The 26255-nt window shown below is 36.7% G+C and overlaps 1 protein-coding gene and 1 pseudogene across 7 annotated transcripts in view; both read right to left on the bottom strand.

Annotated features, from left to right (window-relative positions):
* RASGEF1B (RasGEF domain family member 1B) overlaps positions 1–26255 on the bottom strand; it is a 550412-nt gene that overhangs the window by 130957 nt on the left and 393200 nt on the right. The window lies entirely within an intron of this gene.
* On the bottom strand, positions 16081–16211 carry LOC119867240 (annotated as a pseudogene).

Raw genomic sequence — 26255 nt, 5'->3', positions numbered from 1 at the left:
TTGTTGTTATTTGTTTGGTTTGTTTCTTAGATTTCACATGTAAGTGAAATCATATGGTATTTGTCTTTATCTGACTTATCTCATTTAGCATAATACCCTCTAAGTCTATCCATGATGGCAATATTTCATTCTTTTTATGGCTCAGTAATATAAACACCTTATCTTCTTTATCCATTCATCTGTTGATGGACACTTAGTTTCCTTCCATATCTTGTCTATTATAAATAACGCTGCAATAAACATAGAGGTGCATACATCTTTTTGTATTAGTGGTTTTGTTTTCCTTGGGTAAATACCCAGAAGTGTAATTACTGGATTACCCACTTCACTGAGAGTTTTTATAATGATGGATATTAAATTCTGCCAAATGCTTTTTCTTCATTTATTGGGATGATCATATAATCTTTTTTATTCATTTAAATTCAAATTAGTGGGGATCCCTGGGTGGCGCAGCGGTTTGGCGCCTCCTTTGGCCCAGGGTGTGATCCTGGAGACCCGGGATGGAATCCCACGTCGGGCTCCTGGTGCATGGAGCCTGCTTCTCCTTCTGCCTGTGTCTCTGCCTCTCTCTCTCTCTGTGTGTGACTATCATAAATAAATAAAAATTAAAAAAAATTATAAATTCAAATTAGTTAACATATAGTGTAATACTGGCTTCAGGAGAATTTAGTAATTGATCACTTACATATAATACCCAGTGATCATCCCAATAAATGCCCATCACCCATTTACCGCATCCCCCTACTCACCTCCCCTCCAGCAACCCTCACTTTGTTCTCTATAGTTAAGAGTCTCTTATGGTTTTCCCCCTTCTCTGTTTTTTTTTTTTTTTTTTTTAAGATTTTACTTACTTATTCATGAGAGACACAGAGAGAGGCAGAGACACAGGCAGAGGGAGAAGCAGGCTCCATGCAGGGAGCCCAACGTGGGACTCGATCTGGAGTCTCCAGGATCACACCCTGGGCTGAAGGCAGCGGCACTAAACCGCTGAGCCACCCAGGCTGCCTCTCGTTCTCGTTTTTATCTTATTTTATTTTTCCCTCCTTTCCCCTATGTTCATCTGTTTTGTTTCTTAAATTCCACATGAGTGAAATCATATGGCATTTGTCTTTCTCTGACTTATTTTGCTTAGCATAATACTCTCTAGTTCCATCCATGTAGTAGAAAATATCAAGATTTCATTCTTTTTTATTGCTGAGTAATATTCCATTATATATAGATATATATACATCTGTACACATAATACATACCACATCTTCTTTTTCCATTCATCAGTTGATAGATATTTGGGCTTTTTCCATAATTTGGCTATTGTTAATACTGCTGTTATAAACATTGGGGTGCAAGTGCCCCTTTAAGTCAGGATATTTGTGTCCTTTAGATAAATAACCTAGTAGGCAATTGCTGGGTCATAGAGTAGTTTGATTTTTAATTTTTTAGGAACTTCCATATTATTTCCCAGAGTGGCTGCACTAGTTTGCATTCCCACCAACAGTGCAAAAGTGTTTCCCTTTATCTGCATCCTTGCCAACAAAGATGATCATATGATCTTAATCCTTCATTTTATTAATGTGCTGTATCATGCTGATTGACTTACATATATCAAACCATCCTTGCATCCCTGTAATAAATCCCACTTGATCATAGTGAATGATCTTTTTAGTGTTTTTTTGAATTTGGTTTTCTAATATTTTGTCGAGGTTTTTGCATCTATGTTCATCAAGGACATTGATCTTTAATTTCCTTTTTCTGTAGTGTCTTTGGTTTTGGTATCAGAGTGATGTTGGTTTCATAAAATCTATTTCATTTACTTTCACTATAATCTTTATTATTTCCTTCTACTAACTCTGGGTTTTGTTTGTTCTTTTTCTAGTTCATCTAAATGTAAGGTTAAATTGTTTATTCAAAATTTTTCTTGTTTCTTGAGGAAGTCTACAAGTATTTGAAAACCATTATTATAGAATACTTTTCCTCCATACCCCAAAGTGAATATCCTTATCCAGGATAAATATTTCTGATTCCCTAAGAAATGGTTTGTGTACCCTCTTCCCTACTTGAGGCATGTTCCAGTCTGCTTGTGTTTTTCTAACATGAAATGCTAAAACCTAAAAAAATTATTGTGGACTCCCCCCCCCCTTTATCCATTGTCTTAGACATGCTTAACTCATATTTAGCTTGAAATTAACACCTCAAAGACATTTTTATGTCAACTACTAGTAAGCAGCATTGGCTATCTTTTACTTTCATGATTATTTTTTGTTTTTTTTTTTCAGAGTTAGATTTATATTTTAAAATTTTTTTCATTGTACTTGTTTTGGAGTGATTTTTCAAGCTACCATTACAGACTACTGAGACTTATGTCTGTCATTCTTGTGACATATATCATATTAGCTCATCCTCTCCTAACCCAACAGTGAAATAAATTCTAAATGGCCCAGTGACTTCAACCTGAATCATATCTCAAGCTTCTCTGAGGCTCTATGCAAGAGGAATTTATGTACTGTAAATGTGCTAGAGCTGAGATTATCTCTGAGCATTTCGATGTCCAGAACTAACTAAATCCCTTAGAGCTTTTGTTTCTTCCAGGTTCAGTAGGAGCCACTTTCAAACTGTGCAGTAACCTTTTCCTGCCAGGCATGGTATTTCATATTAGCATGATGTCTTGTCTTTGAAAAAACCGTAAGAGTCTTCTAACTTTTCTTTTCTCCCTTAACATAGATCTGATTTTATTCCCCTCCCAGCCTCTATTTCACTCTCACCCCAAAAGATTTTATTCTCTTAAGAGATTCATGTTAATTCATCAAGAGAAGATACATGGAAGGGAAGGAAGCCAAAACCACCAAAGTGGAGAGAAAGATGCAAGTATAAAGTGAGATTGTACTTCATGTCTGGAAATTCCCTAATTCCTCCTTTCCAACTCTACCATTGTTTTTTTTTTTTTTTTTTTTTTAACATAAAGCACGGCTGACAATTTCAAGTGTATAAGTAGAAGCAAAATACAGCTCATAGCAAAATGATGGTTTAATGAAACCTGGGTATTGGAGTTCTGTTTTAAGTCAACTGGGTATTATTTTAACAAACTTGCCCAGGTCCTAAAAATTTAGAGCATGGTTTACAGTTAGATCTCACACACAGAGATCCACTACCTACAGGCTCTGACTTGCAATTGGGACATTTATCTGATTTGGTTCAAACAAAGCAGTATTGTGCATGGCTGAGCTTATTTAGGAATAAGTCAGAAGCCTTAGACCTTAGCTCCTCCCTTGTTCTTTGACTTTAGGTAAGTCACTTAATTACATGGGCTTGCTTCAACCTTTGTAAATGGAAGTGACGTTGAATTATATCATCCTGAGGTCTCTTTTGTTTTTCATTATTTTTTAAAAAGATTTTATTTATTTATTCATGACAGACAGAGAGAAAGAGAGGCAGAGACACAGGCAGAGGAAGAAGCAGGCTCCATGCAAGGAGCCCAATGTGGGGACTTGATCCCGCGACTCCAGGATCACACCCTGAGCTCAAAGCAGACACTCAACCACTGAGCCACCTAGGCGTCCCCTGGGGTCTCCTTTAGTTTTAACACCATTGTCCTTTAAATTTTTTTTTCAGTATTTGAAGTTTATTATATTTGTAAGTATAAAATATTATGTGTTCATTGAAGAAAACTAGACAAAATGAAGAAAAGACATTTTTGTGATATCACTGAACAGAGACAACTGCTATTAATATTTTTATTTATTGTCCTAATTCTGTTTTCTTGCCATGCATATTTCTACATAGCACTTAAATACTAGGCACATTTTTGATGCTTCTTATTTAGGGTTCCTCCAGCCTAAGGGTATGTACCTTGGTATACCAAAGTGATATTTGGCCACCAGAATCGAAGGTTGCCCATTCTTAAACTAAAAACCTACAAACTGGTCTGACTCAAAAAGATGAGCTGAGCCAGTCAGTTTAGGAGTTGGGAAGTAGAAGACTCAGAGGTGAATCTAGTGAGCTAAACTAAGATGAATAAGCTAAGATGAACACGTGAGATATAATAGAAGCTAAGGAAAACGTTTGCAAGCTGAAGTTACGAGACAGCAAAATCTATGTTTAAGGAGAGGAGGTAGGCCTGGTAGAGAGAGAAATATGGAGATGGCTTGTAGAGAGAAGGTTTGCCAGAGAAATTCAGTACCCAAGAAAGGATCTTTTTTTTTTTTTAAAGATTTTATTTATTTATTCATGAGAGACACAGAAGGGGAGAGACACAGGCAGAGGGAGAAGCAGGCCCCATGCAGGGAGCCTGACTTGGGACTTGATCCTAGGTCTCCAGGATCACGTCACGGGCTGAAGGCGCTGCTAAACCACTGAGCCACTGGGGCTGCTCTAGAAAGGAGCTTTATGCTCAGTGATTTTCCATATTCAAATTCCAAGAGATTCCTCCATCCTTGATTCCTATGATTTGATTCTCATGAGACTTCTAAAACCTACTTAAAGCCCCTTTTATCTGAGGTGGTTCAATATTGCTAAGAACCAAAAGAGACCTGACTCAAACAAATTTGCATTGACATTTTTATTAGCTTATAAAATAGTCTCCCTAAGTTATTACATATGCTTTAAATAGTTTTTAATGGCTAGGTACTATTTTCATAATACGGATATACTGTATAAGAAACCTAAATGACAACAAAGTTGGTTATTATTAATGTAATTAAAATTATTCAGAGTATTAAGACATCTAAGAAAATAAAAAAATAAGTCATCTAAGAACTGTTGCCCAGATGATTCTGAAAAGCTCCTATATTCTTTCAAGAATCTTTTTCCTACTAGAAGTGGCAATACACACACACACACACACACACACACCAGCTTAGTGTGGAGACATCTAGCCTTCCTTCAAATAATTCCTTGAGTACTGTTTTCCTAACTGAACCTATTACAAAATACTTTTATGAGGACACAGTGGGTATTTTCCAGCTTCCCATGCTAACTCAGAACAAGGCAGGCGTGACCCCACCCTAGCCTGATCTTAGTCATGGAGCAAGAAAATCTGGGATAAAGGCCACTGTGAGGTCCAGATGAGCAGGTTAGGTGCACAGAAACAACACAGGCACCTAAGCCCTGAATCTACATTTTCTTTGTAATACAAAGATTGAAAGGATATATAATGCCATGATTGTTCTTGGAAGAAAAGCAGAAACTGTATCAGTTCATAAATTGGCACCAATGCTTGGTAAAACCTCAGACAAGCTGTGAGGAATCTGGGCTCCTTTTTCTGTTTCAAAATATATGAAATATATCAAATGCTGCTCTTTGTGGGTTTGAAAATTGTCTGGGGGAGAAAATGCTTTTCACCTTCCTTCATACAAATTTCATCCACATGGTAACTTGAAAATTTTCCTGTAGCTCTCCTTTTCAACATAATAGAAAAATTAGTCTTTCTATCTGGGTTCCTCCCAAACCCCTAAACTCACACCAATCCTCTTCAAAATTACACCAATTCAATATTATAAAAAATATATGAAAGAGAAAACCACCCACAGGTGTAATTAAAGCAGCAGGGGCATATCTGAATCAGAAGAACAGCCATTCTCTAAGTGCTCTGCCTTATTTTATTTTTTCAGGGAACAGATGATACTGTGATGTAGCTAAACCACTTATGAGATAAGAGACCAAGTTTTAATATTTATTTAGTACTATTTAGGAATGATCATGGGCTCACTTAACTCAAAGGTTAGTTCTGAAAAAATAAGACAAAGTGCATAAAAGCATTTTATTAAATTTTAAGCAATATTCAAATAAAATTCTTCCCTTTTGCTGAAAGGTTTAATAAGCAAAAAGTTCTAGTGAACAGAACAGAATGGCACATCACAGACTTGGGTTCAAATCTAATCTTCTTGATCCTGGGCAAGTTCCTCACCACTCTGCATTTTGGTTTCCTCATCAAAAATATGGTATTATTGATGTGTTATGTATCCCATCAAGCTTAAATGTATTCTGTATCAATAATACCTTCCATGTTAAGTTAATAGGAAGGTCAAGTAACATTTGTAATGTGGTCTTAATGGATAGCTTTGTCTTGTTTCTGCATTAAATGGTAACGTCTCTGGTATTCCTTTGTTAACTATGATCTTGCTATTGCTTTTCAATATTAGGTAAAAATTTTCCTAGAAAACCTTCTATTCAAAATATGAGAAATGGAATTGATATTATGTCCCTTGTGATATTTTATTTCTAGTTATATGTAACATAAATCTATTTGGAAAACCCCAGGAGAATCAACTAATAAAATATTAGAATTAACTTTATTTAAGTTCAGTATGGTGACCAAATTCAAAATAAAAATTCAAAATTCAAAATTTGTTCTATGTATTAGCAATAACCAGTTTGGAAATATTAAGGGAAAAAATCTCATTTATAACAGCAAAAAATATATAAAATATATAACAATAACTTTGATTAAAAATTTTGTGGTACCTTTCATAAAGAAAAACTATAGAATTTTTCTGATGAACAGAGAAAATGTTAGAACAGGAAGATATTCTTTATTCTAAATGTGATGGACAAATGTGGTAAAGATGTCATTTCTTTGCAAAGTAATTTACAGATTTAGTGTACTTTTGACAAAGTTTCAAAAATTTTTTAGAAGATACCCAAGATAATTTCAAAAAAGTAATGAGGGAGGGACACCTGGGTGGCTCAGTGGTTGAGCATTCGCCTTCGGCTCAGGGCATGATCCCGGGGTCCCAGGCTTGAGTCCCACATTGGACTCCCACAGGAAGCCTGCTTCTCCCTCTGCCTATGTCTCTGCCTCTCTCTCTCTGTGTCTCTCATGAATAAATAAATAAAATCTTTATTAAAAATAATGAGGGAATATCAAAAGGTACTATAAATCTGTAAAAATCAATACAGCATGCTCCTAGAAAAGAAAGGACAAAGTCCAATGACTTTGATATGCAAATGAATTTGATATGCAATGAAGTAAGAATCACATCCTAACATAGACAGAATTAACTCTCCAATGATGAAATTAGAACAAACTGGGTAATTAAAAAATAATAACCTAGATTGTCAACTCATCCTATAACAAAAGTCATTTATCTCATAATTATTTAAGTGTTAAATGTAAATACTGATGCCACAGAAAAACTGGAAGAAAAGCAAGGTGATGATATTGGGTAACTCCAACATACACGCACACACATTTGTAGACATAACCATAAGTCTACAAAGATGTAGACTTATAAATAATGCAACTGAATGTGAAGAGACTCCCTGTTTGTAACAATTGATAGTCTGGGCTGACCCCAGTGATCTGTCTGCCTGGTCAGGAGGGTGTTCTCTCAAACCTCACCATATTATATGCATGTGTAATATCACACACTTAGGGGAAGAAAAAAGAGAGAGGAAGGAACGAAGGCAGGCAGGCAGACAAACATCTTTCCCAGATAGGAGAGGCTTGTTTTACAGTATAACCTTTCTAAGTTGCTATTTCCACCTCTAGAATATCTGTGCAAATTCTCTTAAACAAAATTAAAGTCAATAGAGGGAAACTATTTGTTTAAAAATATGAGAGCATTGGGGTGCCTGAATGGCTCAGTCGGTTAAGTGTCTGACTCCTGATTTCAGCTCAAGTCATGATCTCATGGTCATGGGATCAAGCCCCGCATCAGGCTCCATGCTCAGGGGGGAGTCTGCTTGAGACTCTCTCACTCCCTCTCCCTCTGCCACTCCCCATCCCCTGGTGTTCTTACATGCTCTCAAAAAAAAAAAAAAAAAAAAGGACAGCATTATTTATATTTATTATTTGAGTTTAACCTTAATAATAAACCTGGGCTATCTTATCCTTTCTTAAGGCCCATTCTAGCTCAATGACACACCCAAAAGGAGCACAAATCCAATTCCACAATGTTGAAGATTTATGGATCATGGTTTTATTTTCCTATGAGGAGCAGAGGTAGCAGCAAATATGAGGTTTCACTGCATAAAACAGTGAAATTTACTAAAAATCCTCTTTGCTTATCCTTCTCATCAAAGCCTCATCAATCAGTTCATATCCCTTATTATTAGGTCTCCAAACTGCAGCTCATCCTGACCTTATTTCTTTTCTCATTCTCCCTCCTGTCCAGTGTCTCCAATTTCTTGCTATTTCCATAACCTTTTCCCCTAATCAGCTACCTCCATATGTCCTTATCTTATTCTTTTATATGTTACCATGCCTTTCCTTATGTACATAATTTAGTCTGCATGCTCTCAACCGTACTTCTCTCCAATTAGCAAAGCTGAAGGCTCAACATTCCTTCTTATGAGAAGAAAAATGGGAAATGAGAAAGAGAGAAGGGAAAGGAGGAGGATCACAACAAACATTCATGGTTTAATATAGTTTCCTTTTATCCCTATCACATGTGTAAAAAAAAATCAGTATAAAAAACCGAAGTTCCAAAAGAAAACATATCAAAGATATGCACATGTACTATACAGAAGTACAAAGAACCAAATAGGCCCAAGAAAAAAAAATCAACCCCACTACTAAACAATAGCAAATGAAAACAATGAAATACCATGATTTAACTCAGCAAAGATTAAAAATTATAATATTCAGTGCCGATCGAGGTGTAGTGAGATTGTCATTTCAGAATGCTAGTAGAATAATGCTAGTAGAATTATATACTGAATAACTTTCTGACTTGCAACTAAGCAGTACATATTATGAAATTTTAAAAGTTTCTAACCTTTGCCATGTCTAGGAAAAGTTATAAAGAAATAATTAAAGAAACATACACAGATCTATGTATAAGTATGTTAATTTTTAAAAATTTTAGTATTATTGATAATGACAAAAGTCAGAAACAACCAAAATATCCAAAGCTTAAAAATAATTTAAACGATAATGACATACTCAAATATTATTTATTAGAATTAAGATTTTTGACATTGTATTATATATGTAATTAATATAATGCTCTGTGTCAATGCATACCTTAACTAAAAAAGGTATTTTTGAAATCTGTGTAATGAAATTGTAAAATGCTCATATAATAATGTGAAGTTAAAACTGTTTGAATAAAAAATTGCAAATGTTTTATAATCTTAGTTATATAACACAAATGTATGCATAAGTAGGAAGAAAACACAAAAACATGTTAACTTTGATTTATAGTTATCTTTGGGTTATGGAAATTTTTGTTTCCTTCTGCCCTTCCCTGAATTTTCCAAATTTAACCATAATGAAGAACAAGAAGAGCATTACTTCTATAATCAGAAAAAGAGGGTTTTTTCTTTTTTAGAACTAAGACAGCCAAATTCTATTGCAAATAATTAAATGCCATTCCAATTTGTCATTGACATTTTAAAACTCATGCACGAAACTTAAAGATTAAATCCCTTGTCTCCAGGAAAGACTTTCTTGAGAATAAGAGTATAATACTTAGGCTCCAGTTAATTTGATAAAGTTGAAGGGAATTGGGAAGACAAGTGGGGAAAGAGAATTATAGAGCATAATCTGAGTTGTATGGCTTCAGGAAAAGCCTTAATTCCTTGTTCTAAATGACTTTAAATTGATTATCTCCATAGTTGTATCAACAAATGGTCACATCTTTGACATTTTTTGGTTGTTTTATCATTTATCATGATGATCATGATGATATTTATCATCATATCGCCTTTTTTAAAAGTGCATGACCATTGACAAATCATAGTTGTATATCTGATGCTAAGAACCAGATATGACCAGATATGACTGCTTAACACACAAGCCTTCTGGACATACCAGTTACAAACTGCACACAGCATCTTAAAGCTGAGAGTTAATGATGGGGAACAAACTTGGTTAATTTTGTAAGATCATAACTCCTTTTGTAAGATCATCCACTCCTTTACCCTTACTTTCTATCTTGCAAATTACATGGTATTAATCTCCTGGGGGAACTAGGTAAAAAGATGAAAAAAATAAGAAGAAATTCATCTTAACTATTAGAAAACCACTTAAAAATTTTTTTTAAAGATTTTATTTATTGGGGCACCTGGGTGGCTCAGTGGTTGAGTGCCTGCTTTTAGTTCAGGGCACGATCCCAGGGTCCTGGGATCAAGTCCTGCATCAGGCTCCACACAGGGAGCCTGTTTCTCCCTCTGCCTATGTCTCTGCCTCTCTGTCTCTGTGTCTCTCATGAATAAATAAATACAATCTTAAAAAATATATTTTATTTATTTACTTGAAAGAAAGAGAGCACAGAGGGATAGGGAGAAGCAGACCCCCCACTAAGCAGGAAGCCCCACACAGGGCTCAATCTCAGGACCTAGGGATCATGACCTGAGCCAAAGGCAGATGTTTAACCAACTGAGCTACCCAGGTGCCCCTAGAAAACCATTTTAAGTCCATTCTTAGAAAGTCCTTGATGCTACCTTTATGTGTAACGTACATGGAGCTCTTTTAGTCATTAAAACCTCCCATTCGATGGGATTAAAAAAAAACAAAACAAAAAACTAACCAGGTCCAGCCACTATGGAAAACAGTATGGAGACTCCTCAAAAAATTAAAAATAGAACCACCACATGATCTAGCAACTCTACTTCTGAGAATATATCCAACGGTAACAAAAACTTTAACTAGAAAAGATATCTGTGCCTCTGTGTTCACTGCAGCATTATTTACAATAGCCAACATGTGGAAACAACCTAAGCTTCCATCAATGGATGAAAGGATAAAGAATTTGTGATAAATATACATGATGGAATATTATTTAGCATAAACAATGAGGAAATCCTATCGTTTATGACAAGAATGGATCTTGAAGTCATTTAGGCTAAGTGAAATAAGCCAGACAGAGAAAGGAAAATATTGTACAATCTCAATTATATGTGGAATCTTAAAAACAAACAAGCAAACAATAACAACAAAAAAATTCATAGAAAAAGAGATCAAACTTATGGTTGCCAGAAGCAAGGTATGGAGAGAGAATTGGAGGAAGGTGGTCAAAAGATATAAACTTCTATTATAAGATAAATAAATATTAGGGATATAATGTACACCATGATGACTATAGTTAACTCTGCTGTGTGATATACAGGAAGATTGTTAAGAGTATAAATCATGAGTTCTCTTCACAAGGAGAAATTTTTTTTTCCTTTACTCTTTACTTCCATCTTTCTTCTTGTTGTATCTATATGAGAACCAGGATAGCATCTGAACCTGTTGCAGTAATCATTTCGTGATGTACGTAAACCAAATCATCACACTGTATGCCTTAAACTTATACAGTAATATATGTCAATTATTTCTCAATAAAACTGGGGAAAAAAAGAAAATTCTCAAGGAATTCTTGGGTTTTCCTAGGGTATTCTAAATTTAGGGTACTTCCAGAGATGAACACTCCCCTGACAGCCATGCTTCTGGGGAGCCCCGGGAACCAAACGTGAGTTAAGAATTTCTCTCAGGACACAGCTTCTACCATTATAGAAACTCAAGGACACCCCATGCTGCACTCCATTCCAAGGCAGTTATATTCCTCTGCTCTCACTCAGGGCAATTTCAGGCCAACCACCACATAAGGCAACTCAAGGCATGTGGGTCACCATACTGGCTGCAGTTTACTTTAAAACAAACTTTTATTATAAACTATAGTGCATGTATTTAAAGAGCATGAAATCTATATGTACAATTTAAGAAATAGTTATGAAGGACCACCCATGTAGTTACCAGCCAAATTAAGAACACTGTCAACACCCCTTAGAAGCACCCTGTGAAGCCCTCTTCCGAGTTCATTTTTTTTTTTTTAATGCACTCCCTCTTCAGCCCCAGCATGGATTCTTGGCCAGGATTTTATCAGCACTGGTGAAGTGTTAGACTTTCCCAAAATAATCCTTACTGTATAGTACATGACACTTTTTTGGCATTTAATAAAAAAGCTGCTACTATATAAAATACTCTTCTCTATTGATCATAGGAAATGACTGTCTTCCAGGACATAAAAGGCATATATGTTTTGGAGAATAGCTTGGTTTAGTAGTTCAAAAGAATTTAACTTGCTTTTTTATGATTATTTCTAGAGGGATGTTTTAAGAAATTTGCATTTCCTCTTTTGAATTCTATGTTTGTATTGTTTAGCTATTAGGTTTTTAGCATTTTTCCTATCAGCTTGTATATGTATGTGTAAGTGTATGCATGTGTTTCAAAATGGATGTTAATTCTTTGCCACATTTGTAATGAACATTTTCCCCAGGCTATTGTTTAAAAAAACATAAAAAATCTTAATTTTATGTTGTAGATTATATTGACCTTTCCTTTGTGATATTTTTTCCAATAACTTTTAAATAATTTGAACAGATGTTTCCAAACTTATATAAAAGTAGAAAAAATATTATAATGAACCCACATGTACTCATTACCAAGCATAAACATTATCATCTATACTCATCTATCATCATCTATTCTCTCCTTCTTCTCATTGTTTTTTGCTGAAGTATTTTAAAGTAAATCTCAGACATAATATTATGTCACATATAAGTACTTCAGAATACAGCTGTAGGCTGATAATAGCTTTTCAAAGAACAACCAACACACCCATCAACATTTATGATAATTTTTAAATTTCTATTTATTTACTTATTTATTTATTTGAGAGAGAGCAGATGAGCATGAGAAAGAGCATGAGTAGGGGTGAAGGGTAGAGGGAGAAGCAGATTCCCCGCTAAGCAGGGAGTCCAATGCGGAGACTTGATCCCAGGATCCTGACCTGAAAGCAGATGCTTAACTGACTCAGCCACTCAGGTGCCCTAACTTTTAAATTTCTAATATCCAATCCGTCTTAGTTTTCTCTGATTTTTTAAAATGTCATTTCAGAATTACTTTTTTGAATCTAGATTCAAATAGGATTGATGTGCTGTATTTAATGATATGTCACAAAGGTTTCCCCTCCCTTATATTTTATGCCCTTCCTTTGTTAAAGAAATGGAGTCATTTGTCCTAAGAAATAAAACCTTTTCTAGATTTGAATGATTGTATTGTGATGTCATTTACTACATTCATCTATCCTGTGCATTTTTAAAAATATTTTATTTATTTATTCATGAGAGGCAGAGACACAGGCAGAGGGAGAAGCAGGCTCCATGCAGGGAGCCTGACATGGGACTCAATCCCAGGTCTCCAGGATCACACCCTGGGCTGAAGGCGGCACTAAACCGCTGAGCCACCCGGGCTGCCCTATCCTGTGCATTTTCTATGAAGTGATAGAGCTACAGATTGGGTAAGCTTCAGGTTTAATTTTGGAGACATAGAATACTTCATAGGTGATGTGGTGAGCCTCCTTCTGTATCATGTCATGAGATACATAATGTCTCACTTTTAGTGACATTAAAATTAATTAGTGGCTGCAGGTAATCAACGTTGGAGGCAATCAATGTTTGAGCTATCAGTTCTAATGGTCACTGATATTTCCTAGATCCATTAATGAATTAGTGTTCCAATACTTTTAAGCTTAGAAAGTCTTAATCTATTACAATATCAGATCATTAAATATTTTCCCAGGACTTTATCTTTTTTTTTTTTTTCTGTTTAACATTAAATCTTGGGTCAATCTGGGATTCACTTCAGTGTATAAGGGAAATGAGGATTTAAATTGATTTCTTCTAGAATGTATGTATTCCAAGAACATCTCCAGACAGGTAGTCAAGATGCCTTTGTTATACCATGAACCTAGTGATGGAATTCTGATTAGCGATAGGCCTTTTCTAAGGGGGATCTCAAACTATTTCACAAACATTCAATAATTTTCCCAGCATTCTCTGTGTCCTGACTTTGGAACATTGATTTGAGAGAGATTTTGTTACCTACAGAGATCTCATGGTAGGACTCAGATTGAGAGTATCTGGGAAAGCTGGGGTGTCTGTCATGACCTCTTACAATAAGAAGCACTTCTATACCAGGACAGAAAATTAAGACTTTTGTGATTACTCAGGATTTTGTTCAATCACTAAGTTCTGAATCTTGAAAATGTCAGCTTTTTATTTCTGCAAACTATCACTTTGCCATTGTGGGAAATAACCTTCAAAAATCTATACACATGACATAATGACTCAAATATAAGCAGAAGTAGCTGCATTTCCTTTTATTCTTTAAGAAAAAAACCAGTCAACTTTTTCCAGATTTTGGCACCTTCTGTCTTCTCCTTACATTGGCTGAAATAAAACTTATTGACAGGGTAATCATTTAGGTCATTTTTGTTTTTTACTACCTTAAGAAAAATATATCAGTTACTTGGTTTAAATCAGGAATTAAAAAAGCTGTAAGGCTTTCTCAATGGTTCCTGACTCAAAAAATGTCCCACTTAAACTAATGCTAGGTTAGTTGTACAAAAATTTTAATCACATTCTCTTTTTGCTCAAAATCACCCATAATCCCCCACTGCTTACAAAGTCAAATTCAGATTCAAGTTTCCACCTTCAAGTTCTCTCATTATGTATCCCTCCCACCTAACCTTCCTTTCTCTTACCACTTCTCAGCGGAATTCTTCAGTATTGTCACTCTGATCTGTTCACTGCATCTGTGTAGTTTTGTACATGCTAATTCCTAATCTGAACACCTTTGTCATTTCTCTTTCCCAATTCAGATTCTAGACTTCTCTTTTTCAAATCCAGATCCAGGTTAAATTCATGTACATTCATTTTCCTGGTAGTAGACCTAAAGATCACTTTGTTCATTATGTGTCTTTAGAAACAGAATGGTATAGTTTATTTAGCATATAAGTTTTTTCTTTTATTATTTATTGTGTGTTTTTATGGTGTATTTATTGTGTGTTTTTATGGTTGTCTAAACAGATCATAATAACCAAAGTAGTATGCTACATAGAACTTTATTTTTGGACCCTATTAAATTGAGATTTCTATGGATTTTTTAAGAATAATTTCAATGATGTGCTTATCAAATCCACAAATGACATAACCCTAAGATTATGGTACATTTAAAAAATGGCCACAATTTTCATGCCTTCGATATTGTGGCCTTTTATAAAATGACTTGGAAGCTCCTCCCATCAAGAGATGGAGGCTGCTTTCCCAGTTTTTGAAGGTTCCTGGTTTTGGGACTTGCCTTGGACAATTGACCACAGGGAAAACAATGGTATCTCTGTCCTGAGCTTATTAGGACTCATGGAGTCTTTCTTGGTTTCACTTACTGTCTTGGGACCCCTCTTCACATGTGAACAAGTCTAGGCTAGCTTGTTGGAGGATGAGAAATCATGTAAAACAGAGACTAGCTATCCCAGCTGAGGGTCTTTTAGATCTACCACCCTCCAGGTGACCTAGCAGCTGACCATGGATGCATGAGTAGTGAAGTCTAAAAATACCAGTAAGATGAGTCTAGCACAAGTCCTGAAACAAAGAATTAGGAGCCAAATCCACCTTTAATAAATACAAAGGGAAAAAAATGTTAATGAAATAAAATAGAATAAAAATATTAAATAAAATATTAAATATTCATTTGATCCTAAAAAACTATAGCATTCTAGAATAATATACTATTAAGGTAAAACATAACTGAGATCAGTGCAAAGCTCTAAATTCAAGTCTGAAAAGCAAACTGTGTAAAGAACAAGATAGCAGAGAGATAGCTTACCAACATATGTACAAAACACTTAGTGGCTTTGGTTGACCACGAGCATATTTCTCAACTTTGTTATTTTCACTCTTCCAACAAAGTTGAGCTTTTTATAAAGCTGTGATTTTTGACTTTATGCTGTGTTAAATGTATAAGACCCCAAAATGGGGTTTTCCAAGAGGTAGTGACCATGATGTTAAAGGGCCTAGAAACCATGTCACACAAGGAAAAATGAAAGACAATGCACTTGAATTCAGTGGAAATACTGGGGGGTGAAGTGGATAAGACAACTGCGTTCAACTATTTAAAGAGCTATCACTTAGAAAAGAGACTGGACATGTTTAGTGCCACCTCATTAAAATTCAGGCCTATGAATAGAAGCTATAAGAAAGTATATTTCAAGTCAACAAAGAGAAGAAGTTGAATTAGAGAGGCTGCATGTGTATACTGTTTAAGAATGTAGGGGCTCGGTTGGTTAAGTTCGAGTCTTGATCTCGGCTCAGATCTTGATCTCAGGGTTATGAGTTCAAGTTGCATGTTGGGCTCTACGCTGGGTGAGGCATCTACTTGAAAAGTTTTCAATTAGCAATAATCACGCCTCAGATAAACCTCATTGGCTACGATAATGTCACTGCGCAAAGCTGGAGTCTACTTGAAAAAAAAAGAATGTAAACCATGTAGTCAAAGCCAGGTCCTCTACTTATAGTTGGGTGATGTTGGACAGCTGCCCAGCCTCATTAAGCCTCAGTTTCCCCTTTATCTGTAAAATAGAAATACTAACAGTACCATTTCTTAAGGTTGTGATAAAGATTAAATAGGATTTTTGAAGATAAAATGCTTAACTCAGTGCCTAACACATAGTAAGCAAACAATACATTTTATTTATTATCATTAGTAAATAATAGCTATATAAATATGCAAGGAACTGCCTCAATTGGTAGAAATTTGCCTCTAACTGCAGATAGTCACAAGAGGTTTGGCCGGTGTTTGTAGGACAGATTTAAGCATCAGATGAGAAGTTGGACTAGATGACATTTAAATTACCTTCCAGGGATGAATAAGCCATTCTATATCCCTTAAGACAGGAATAACTTTAGTGTCTCCCAGAATACTTAGCACTACTTGTCAAATGATATTCAACTTCTATATTTAATAAAATTGTTGATTATACAGTTATAAATGTATACTTTTCTTATGGTAAGAGTTGTTTCATACTGAAATGAAGACATACGAGGATTCTTGATTTTTCTGTCTTTCATTTAATCTAAAAAAAAGATACCACGAAATTTTATAATTACTGGTATTGACTAAAACAAAAGAGTGTAAACTTTAGTGCTTACAAACTCTTCTTTGTGGGAGGTTTAAATTCATATGTACAAAGCTCTCATCTTCTCACACTTGGTATTTCCCTAACAGAATGCTTCATTTTTTTAAAGATTTTATTTACTTATTCATGAGAGAGAGAGACGGAGACATAGGCTGACAGAGGAGAAACGGGCTCCATGCAAGGACCCCGATGTGGGACTCGATCTTCAAACTTCTGAATCATGCCCTGAGCCGAAGGCAGACACTCAGACACCTGAGCCACTCAGACATCCCAAAATGCCTCATTTTAAACTGCTCAGGGGACACCTGGGCTGCTCAGTGGTTGAGCGTCCGCCTTGAGCTCAGGTCATGACCTTAGGGTCCTGGGATCGCGTCCCACGTCTGGCTCCCTGCATGGAGCCTGCTTCTCCCTCTGTCTGTGTCTCTGCCTCTCTCTCTCCATATCTCTCATGAATAAATAAATAAAATCTTAAAAAAAAATAAACTGTTCAGATATTTTCAAGGTACAAAAGGCTAAATTTTCTTTCATGACTGACGTTCTATTAAAAGTCAAAGCTGAAGCCAGTAATCATTTTTCCTTCTCTTTGCATAGGCAGCATCTGGAAATGCTGACCATGATCACTCTTGCTTTCTATAGGCACAGCGTGCAGTTCCAACTCCCACTGCAATCCTGTTTAATAAAATAGATCCGATAGAATTACCTAAACAAGGTAATATACCGATCTTCCTCAATTATCTCATTGTTATCAGTTAATAGGAGGGAATTCATGATGGCCAAGGCCTGTCTTCATGGTCTCTAGTTGATAAAAATCTTTCCTTTTCTTACAATGAGTTCCAGCATAACAGTGGGCATTAATCATCTGTGAGAGGTGTTTTACTTTAATTAATGGAAGTTTAGAGTCAGGTACTCTGGCCAAGAGAATCTTAAATGTGTAAGTGGGGAGAAAAGTTCTTAATTCTGGGTTTGAACAAGCTCCAGATTCTGGGTATGTGGTGAAATAGATGAGGTTTTCACAAGCACAGACAGGATTTCCAGAACATTCAGCCTCTACCATATGCCATACACTTTGCCACACCTCAAGGACTACAAAGAAAAGAAACATGGTCCACAACTCAACTAAGAGGAGACAGAAATCCAAGCAAACAATTTCAACAAAATGAGAGGACTACAGTAGTAGATAACAAAGTACAGTTTTAACTCAGAATAGAGGAGGAAAGAGGAGTAGAAGTGGAAGACTGGAAGAGAGGAGCGCATCAGGCAGGAACAGCCTACACAATGGCACAGAGTTATGAAGCAGTGTGTGGGAGTCGAGGGACAGAACAGTGGAGCTGAGGCTAGGGTGGTGGCGGGGAAATATGTCACCATATATGCCTCATTCTGCCCTACAGACATTTGGACTAACTTGGTAGTAATGGGAAGTCACTAAGGAACTTGATCAGATTTGCAATTGAAAGGATAATTCTGTAGTGGTATTGATGAGGTGCTGAAAGAAGGTGAGAGTGGAGAGGGGAACCAGTTAGAGTTCTGCAGCAACCAGAGGAGAGATGACAAAGGCCTTAATTACAGCAATCACAATGGGAAAGGAGAGGATGAATGTCAAGGGTTTAGAGCTATCTGAATTGAGTGGCTGACTGAATGGAAGAGAAAGAAGAATGAAGGATGCTGCCCAAGTACCGACCTTGAATTGTTAGGTAGAAGGTAGGAACGTTCACTGAGAGAGGTACAGAGCATTTGTAGAGCAGGGAAATCAGAAGAAGGGAATGAAAGAACCAACTGGCCTAGTTTTGAACATATTGAACAAATAGAACAAAAGAATAAAAAAAAAATTTCTCAAGGAGCAAGAATTGATTTTTTTTTTTTCAGTTGTGCCAGGGGTGCCTACGTGGCTCAGTCAGTTTAGCATTTGCCTTTGGCTCAGGTCACCATCCAGGGTCCTGGGATGGAGGCCTGCATCGGTATCCCTGCTCAGCGGGGAGTCTGCTTCTCCTTCACCCTCTCCCTTGGCCCCTTCCCCTTGCTTGCTCTCTCTCTCTCTCTCTCTCTCTCTCTCAAATGAATAAAATCTTAAAAAAAAAAATCCAGGAATGGAATATTAGAAGGTGAATGAAACAGTGAAAGAGACTGAGAAAGTAGATGGGAATTAGAAGGTTCAGCTCTCAAGAAAATCAAGAGAGGAACAACTTTCAAGAAAAGGTCAGTTGAGTCAAGTTAGAGAAGAACTGAAATGTATTCTGGGTTTAGCAGTAAGGATTTTCCTTTGACCTTGGCAAGATTACTTTCTCTGGTGCAGTTAAGGAAGGACTCTTCCATGCCACAAAGCACGAGAACATTTCCCTCCCCTCTCTTTCTTTTTCTACTTTATTGTAATCTCAATGTGTCTACAAATGCTGGTTTCCTTTTCAAAGCTCTTGGTGTAAAAATCACAGTTTCTGCCTTTTGCAAATGAATAATGTCTTTTAAGAGTTATTCTGTAAGCAAAGGTCTTTTAAGGTAAGGTTGAATTTTTCACTAAGCTGTTTGTTAGGGAGGTTTCAGAAGGCATTGAACGAAAAATAGCCTTAACCCAGGTAATCAAGAAAACAGTGATCTCAGATACAACAATATGAGAACTTCTTTCCCTTTCTTTTCCTGCCACTTCCCTTCCCTTCTTAACAGGCAGCTACAATGTGGAAAGAATTAAGTCTTGGCGATTTGAGGACATAAATGAATGAATAAGGCACAAATCCTGCCTCGCCTAAGCCCCCAGCCACAGAAATTATAAGCCCTGCAAAAGACAGACATGAAATCAACCAATCCCAAAGTCAGGTCGGGTGAAATAAATAAATGTTCATAATGGTAAAAGCAAAGTTCTACAGGGGCCCGAATATAATTCCCTATCTCTCATAAAATGCAGGAAATGACTTTTAAAAATGTAGACACAATTGGGGAGTTCATCACACCACTAATTACCTCCCTTACTCTTCAGACCATAAACTTTTATGCAATCTGTTCTCTGTTTACTTCATTCATACTCATTTACTTCCCCAGACATCTAAATTGTCGATATGAAAAACTTAACAGGCATTAGTGGCAAGTGGAGATTCCAGCTCTACTCTTGGCTCTATTGTGATTCCTTCATTAAATTGAACTTTAATGCTATTTAATATCACTTTGACTCTTCATTGAAAGTGTTAAAGTTCTTAAAATTAAACGCGTAGCCTCATGAATTAGGTGAACACTAAATCTCTTTCTCCCAGAGGAGATAAACTGGGACACCAAAATATATGGAAGGGCTTCTGAAGAATACTATTTTGATCTGAGTAACCTCATGGTGATATCTTTGCAGTTCATATCCTCTTTAAAGTTCTTTGTAAAGCAACTGCTTTTAAAGAGACAACCTAACGCTATACGCTCACACATTTTTTCCCATTTGTGCAGGGTTGCTATTTATAACTGGAGCCTTTGGAAAATGAAAATCTAAGGTTGGTTAGCTATAGCCAGAGTGACCCATAATATAAGTCAGGTCACACTTTTTTGGCATCCTTCTGTGTCCTCTCGGGAAACTTTGATTATATTTCAACTCTGTTCAACTAGGAACAGAAAAGAGATCGTCCAAATGAAAACCCATCTCCCTAGCAGGCATGCCTGGTTTTGGATGCTAACTCTACCATTTATTAGCTCTGTGACCTTGAGCAAGTTCTTTATCCTCTTTAGGCTTCATCTTTAAAATGATTAAATGGGAGACTGGATATGAAGAACTTACGTTAGGTTTGGCAGAGTGCTCGAACAATGGTAGTTATTATAATAATTATTACTGCTGTTATCACTTATGCCCAACTGACCTGGTTTACTGTTTATAGCAGACTGCCTCACACATGGAAGGCATTCAATATTTGTTTTTGTTGTTGTTGTTGTTTTTTTTTTTTTTTCTTAGTGGATGCCTGGCTGGCATAGAATACTTAGAATGTGGTATTTTCAAGAAGGGCTTCCTTTGGCTTTCTCAAGGGTGCCTACAGTATTGGGAAGATAGCAAAACTGCATACATTCTACATTAATTCTGCTGATAATTCTATAGTGCTATTTCTCAGAGTTTAGTGATTTTTTTTTTTTTTTCTGATCTAGTGTGAACAGAGAGTATATATATCTTCTGGTAATCTTAGATCATCTTTTTTCCTTATTCCCAGGTGGGACCAATTAAAGTTTCTTTTTCTGTCAATAACAGACCAAACATTTGGTCAACAGGCAGTCTACCAAACATTTTCTTATCAGTTTCATTTGATATTTTTCAGCTGGGTTCTGGGAGAAAAATTGGGGCAGTGTTAATGTGAAAGTGTTAGCATGATGAGACAAGAAAAGAATAAACAGTAGTTCTGTAATATAAATATGACTCCATGACCTTTGATAAAACGTTACAGTTCCCAATAGCAAGGGTCTGGTGATCTGTATGTGTGGGAGTCTGTACGTGTGCTGTTAACAAAATATTTACCTCATATTTAAACATCAAGTACATCATAACGTGGCTGTACATTTAGTCCATACATGTCGTACCATAGATTTCAGCCTTTTTTAAAGATTGTATTTATTTATTCAAGAGAGACACAGAGAGGCAGAGACACAGGCAGAGGGAGAAGCAGGCTCCCCTCAGACAGTCTGATGCGGCACAGATTTCAGCCTTTATAGATAAGTTGTAAAGAAAGATCAGAACAAGAATGATTTTTGTTAAGCCTGTTGTTTCCCATTTCCATAGTGTATAGGCATCTACCTGCTTCTGAATTGATGAATTTTGTAAACCTAATAAAAAATATTCTACAGGGGTGCCTGAGTGACTCAGTTGGTTAAGTGTCTGCCTTCTGCTCAGGTCACGATCTCAGTGTCCTGGGATGGCGTCCCACATTGGGCTCCTTGCTCAGTGGGGAGCCTGTTTCTCCCTCTCCCTCTGCCTCCCCACTAGCTCATGTGCTCGCTTGCTCTCTCTCTATGAATAAATAAAATCTTCAAAAATAAAAATTCTACAGATGTTAATTGTTCATATTTCATTTATTTTCTATAGGTTTTGGGAGCTGACATTGAATATTTTTATATGCTTACAGAACATAAGTTGAACAGCCATTGGTTTAAGCATATTTGTTAAATCTTATTACAACTCTCTGTAGCTTATCAAACCTGTTTATGGAGCCATTTTGTCTATTAAGAATATTGGGATAGATAGACTTCTTGTCCTTGCACATCAGGCTGCATTTCTTACCTGGTGAATTCCTACCTATGAACCCAAACTTCAGCCTAGGTTGTGCTATGTGACAGTGGGAACCCAAGAATCTAAATTTAAAGGATATATATTTTCACTATGGTTATTTAATATTTGCAGGTATACCTCATTTTATTGCACTACAAAGATATTGTGTTTTTTGTTTGTTTTTTATAAACTGAAGGTTCAAGACTTCAGTGGAGGAAGTCACTGCAGATGTGGTAGAAATAGCAAGAGAATTATTATTTTTTTTAATCTTTTTTAAAATTTTTATCTATTTATGATAGTCACACAGAGAGAGAGAGAGAGAGGCAGAGACACAGGCAGAGGAGAAGCAGGCTCCATGCACCGGGAGCCCGACGTGGGATTTGATCCCGAGTCTCCAGGATCGCGCCCTGGGCCAAAGGCAGGCGCTAAACCGCTGTGCCACCCAGGGATCCCAGCAAGAGAATTAGATCAGAAATGGAGCCTAACGATGGGAGTAAATTGTTGCAATTTCATGATAAAACTTTAACAGATAAGGAGTTGCTGCTATGGATGAGAAAAAAAAAGTTTCTTGAGATCAAATCTACTCCTGGTGAAGATGCTGTGAAGATTATTTATTAAAATGACAACAAAGGATTTAGATCATTACATAAACTTAGTTGATGAAGCAGCAGCAGGGTTTGAGAGAACTGACTCCAGTTTTGAAGGAAGTTATACTGTGGGTAAAATGCTATCAGACAGCATGGCATGCTACAGAGAATCATTTGTGGAGAAGAAGAAGGAGGAGGAGAAGGAAGAGGAGGAGAAGAAGAAAGAAGAAGAATAAAAGAGCCAGTTGATGTGGCAAACTTCATCATTGTCTCATTTTAAGAAATTGCTATAGCCACCCCAACCTTAAGCTGGTGACCCAGATCAGTCGGCCAATCAACATCAAGGGCAAAACCCTCTACCAGCAAAAAGATTGCAACTCGCTAAAAGCTCAGGTGATGGTTAGCATTTTTTAGCAATTAAGTATTTTTTTTTAGTTAAGGTATGTACTTGTTTTTTAGACACAATAATACTGCCCACTTAAAAGACCACGGTGTAGTGTAAACATAACTTTTACATGCACTAGGAAACAAAAAAAAAAAATTCACTTGACCCACATTATTGCCATATTCACTTTATTGTGGCGGTCTTGAACTGAACTATGTGATATCTCTGAGATATGCCTATATAGGACAGGAGCAGTGTCCTATATAGGACACTTTTAATAATTAACTTTTAAAATTCTTTATCTTTAGATGTAGTAGGTTACTCACATGGAGAACTACTTTAACAACCATTATGAGGGACGCCTGGGTGGCTCAGTGATTGAGCCTTTGGCTCAAGGTGTGATCCTGGATTCCCAGGTTCGAGTCCCACATCAGGCTCCTTGCATGCAGCCTGCTTCTCCGTCTGCCTGTGTCTCTGCCTCTCTCTCTCTCATGAATAAATAAACAAAATCTTTAAAACCAAAAACAACCATTATGAACAAGGACAAGAAGATGAAAATAGCTAACTGAATCACAAACTAAAATTCCATATTCACTTAAACATCAGTAACCAAGCATTTACCTGCCTACTACGTGCATGGAATGGTGTCAGGCATTTTGAGGAATGGGGAAAAAATGACATGGACTCCAATGTGTGGTAGAAGTAACAGTTGATGTTTTAGAAGGTTAATTTGTTAAATCAAAATATTGTTATTTTATGTCAAACAAAAGGAGAAGGACTCTAGAATGACATCTGAGGTAAGAATCCACTCTACCCGTAAAATCCTGTGTGATAGAGTTACAGCAAAAGCTGGAGCCCAAAATGTTTGCCTCAGGGAATCCAGACCTGCTTCAGATGATGAGAGAATAGAATATTATGCCAAATACATGTATGAAGACATTTATAGATGTTTTCAAACTATGACAGCTCCTATATACAATAAGTATCGATAAAAATGTTATTTGACCAGATAATGGGTTCCACTACAGTACCTCAGTTTGATTATTTTCACTGGAAACTGGTTTGCCTCAGTTCTAGGGAGAACTTTTCTGAAATTCAGTGTATGATAGATATCTGGGTTTATTATGTTCAGAATTCAAAGACAAGGTTCTTGGCTAAGCAGAATCCTACTCATTACCTGGTTCACAGAGACAGAACTTAATGTGTTTATCTCGCTTTCCTCATCCAGGCTCCAATTGGAAGATAGGTCTTAGCAACTAGGCATTTTCAATCCTTTAACTGATATTTACTGTACCAGGTTCTGGTTTCTACCTTCACTAGATTCTAAGTGACTTTCCATAGAGCATGCAGCTACTTTTCTCCTTGGTCTAATTATGCACTAGGATACCATGGCCAAAATAGCAGTGGTGTAGATGAGATGGAAGTTGATTTCTGTCTCAGGCAATAGTGGGTTAAACACAAGCAGTCAAGAGTTCTGTGGAGTCAGAGATTCTGACTCTTGAATTTCATTTCTCTGCCATCCTCTCTTGGTCTAAGGTAGCTATTCTTTGTGTGTGTGTGTGTGTGTGTGTGTGTGTGTGTTTATTGGAGTTTAATTTGACAGCATATAGTATAACACCCAGTGCTCATCCCGTCAAGTGCCCCCCTCAGTGCCCGTCACCCAGTCATCCCCACCCCCGCCCACCTCCCCTTCCACCGCCAGAGTTAGGAGTCTTTCATGTTCTGTCTCCCTCTCTGATTTTTCCCACTCATTTTCTCTCCTTTCCCCTTTAATCCCTTTCACTATTTTTTATATTCCCCAAATGAATGAGACCATATAATGTTTGTCCTTCTCTAATTGACTTACTTCACTCAGCATAATACCCTCCAGTTCCACCCACGTTGAAGCAAATGGTGGGTATTTGTCGTTTCTAATGGCCGAGGAATATTCCATTGTATACATAGACCAAATCTTCTTTATCCATTCCTCTTTCGATGGACACTGAGGCTCCTTCCACAGTTTGGCTATTGTGGACATTGCTGCTAGAAACATCGGGGTGCAGGTGTCCCGGTGTTTCATTGCCTCTGTATCTTTGGGGTAAATCCCCAACAGTGCAATTGCTGGGTCGTAGGGCAGGTCTATTTTTAACTCTTTGAGGAACCTCCACACAGTTTTCCAGAGTGGCTGCACCAGTTCACATTCCCATCAACAGTGCAAGAGGTTCCCCTTTCTCCACATCCTCTCCAACATTTGTTGTTTCTTGTCTTATTAATTTTCCCCATTCTCACTGGTGTGAAGTGGTATCTCATTGTGGTTTTGATTTGTATTTCCCTGATGGCAAGGGATGCGGAGCATTTTCTCATGTGTTTGTTGGCCACGTCTACGTCTTCTTTGCTGAAATTTCTGTTCGTGTCTTTTGCCCATTTCATTATTGGATTGTTTGTTTCTTTGCTGTTTATTTTAAGAAGTTCTTTATAGATCGTGGATACTAGCTCTTTATCTGATATGTCATTTGCAAATATCTTCTCTAAGGTGGCTATTCTTGCTTTTGCTGCCACATCTGTATTCCAGAGAGCAAGAGGGGTATGCCTTTCTTATGAAAGGCATAACTTAGAAATTGCATATATCACTTCCACTTACATCCCATTGGCTATAATCTCAACATATTGCCACATCTAGCTGCAAAGGAGGCCAAAAAATATGCTTTTTTAGCTAGCTAAAATTTCCTTTATCTTAGAAGAAGAAAATTGACTCCTTAACCTGAAAGTCTCTTTCACCTTGTTACAAAAAGCTTTCAAGGTGAAATACTTAGTTTAATGCATTTTGCTTCACTTACCAGGAGCTAAATGTATAGAGAAAGAGATCCAGTCAAATCAGTTCATGTTCAAAGAATTAAAATCCTGTTTATCTATGACTGTAGTAATTGTAATGTTTTGCATTGCTCAGCATTATTATTATCTTCTGATTATTCTGTTCCTGACTTTTGTTTTTTGTTTTTTTTTGGAAGCAGCAGTAGGTCATGGACTAGTTTGTGGGTTAGTTTCTCGATCCTCTTGGGTCACTGAGAGCCCGAAATATTGCGTATTAATACCAAGGTACTTCTCACAGAAGAAGTGTTGTCTATCCAGACCCGGCCACCATATCATGATGTAACATTCAATGATCCTCAATGGGGCATGACTTGGAAGACTATTCT

This window comes from Canis lupus, chromosome 32 (genome assembly GCF_011100685.1).
Source record: "Canis lupus familiaris isolate Mischka breed German Shepherd chromosome 32, alternate assembly UU_Cfam_GSD_1.0, whole genome shotgun sequence".
NCBI lineage: Eukaryota > Metazoa > Chordata > Mammalia > Carnivora > Canidae > Canis > Canis lupus.
The sequence above is the reverse complement of the archived record's forward strand: the minus strand, read 5'-3'. Positions and strand labels throughout refer to the sequence as shown.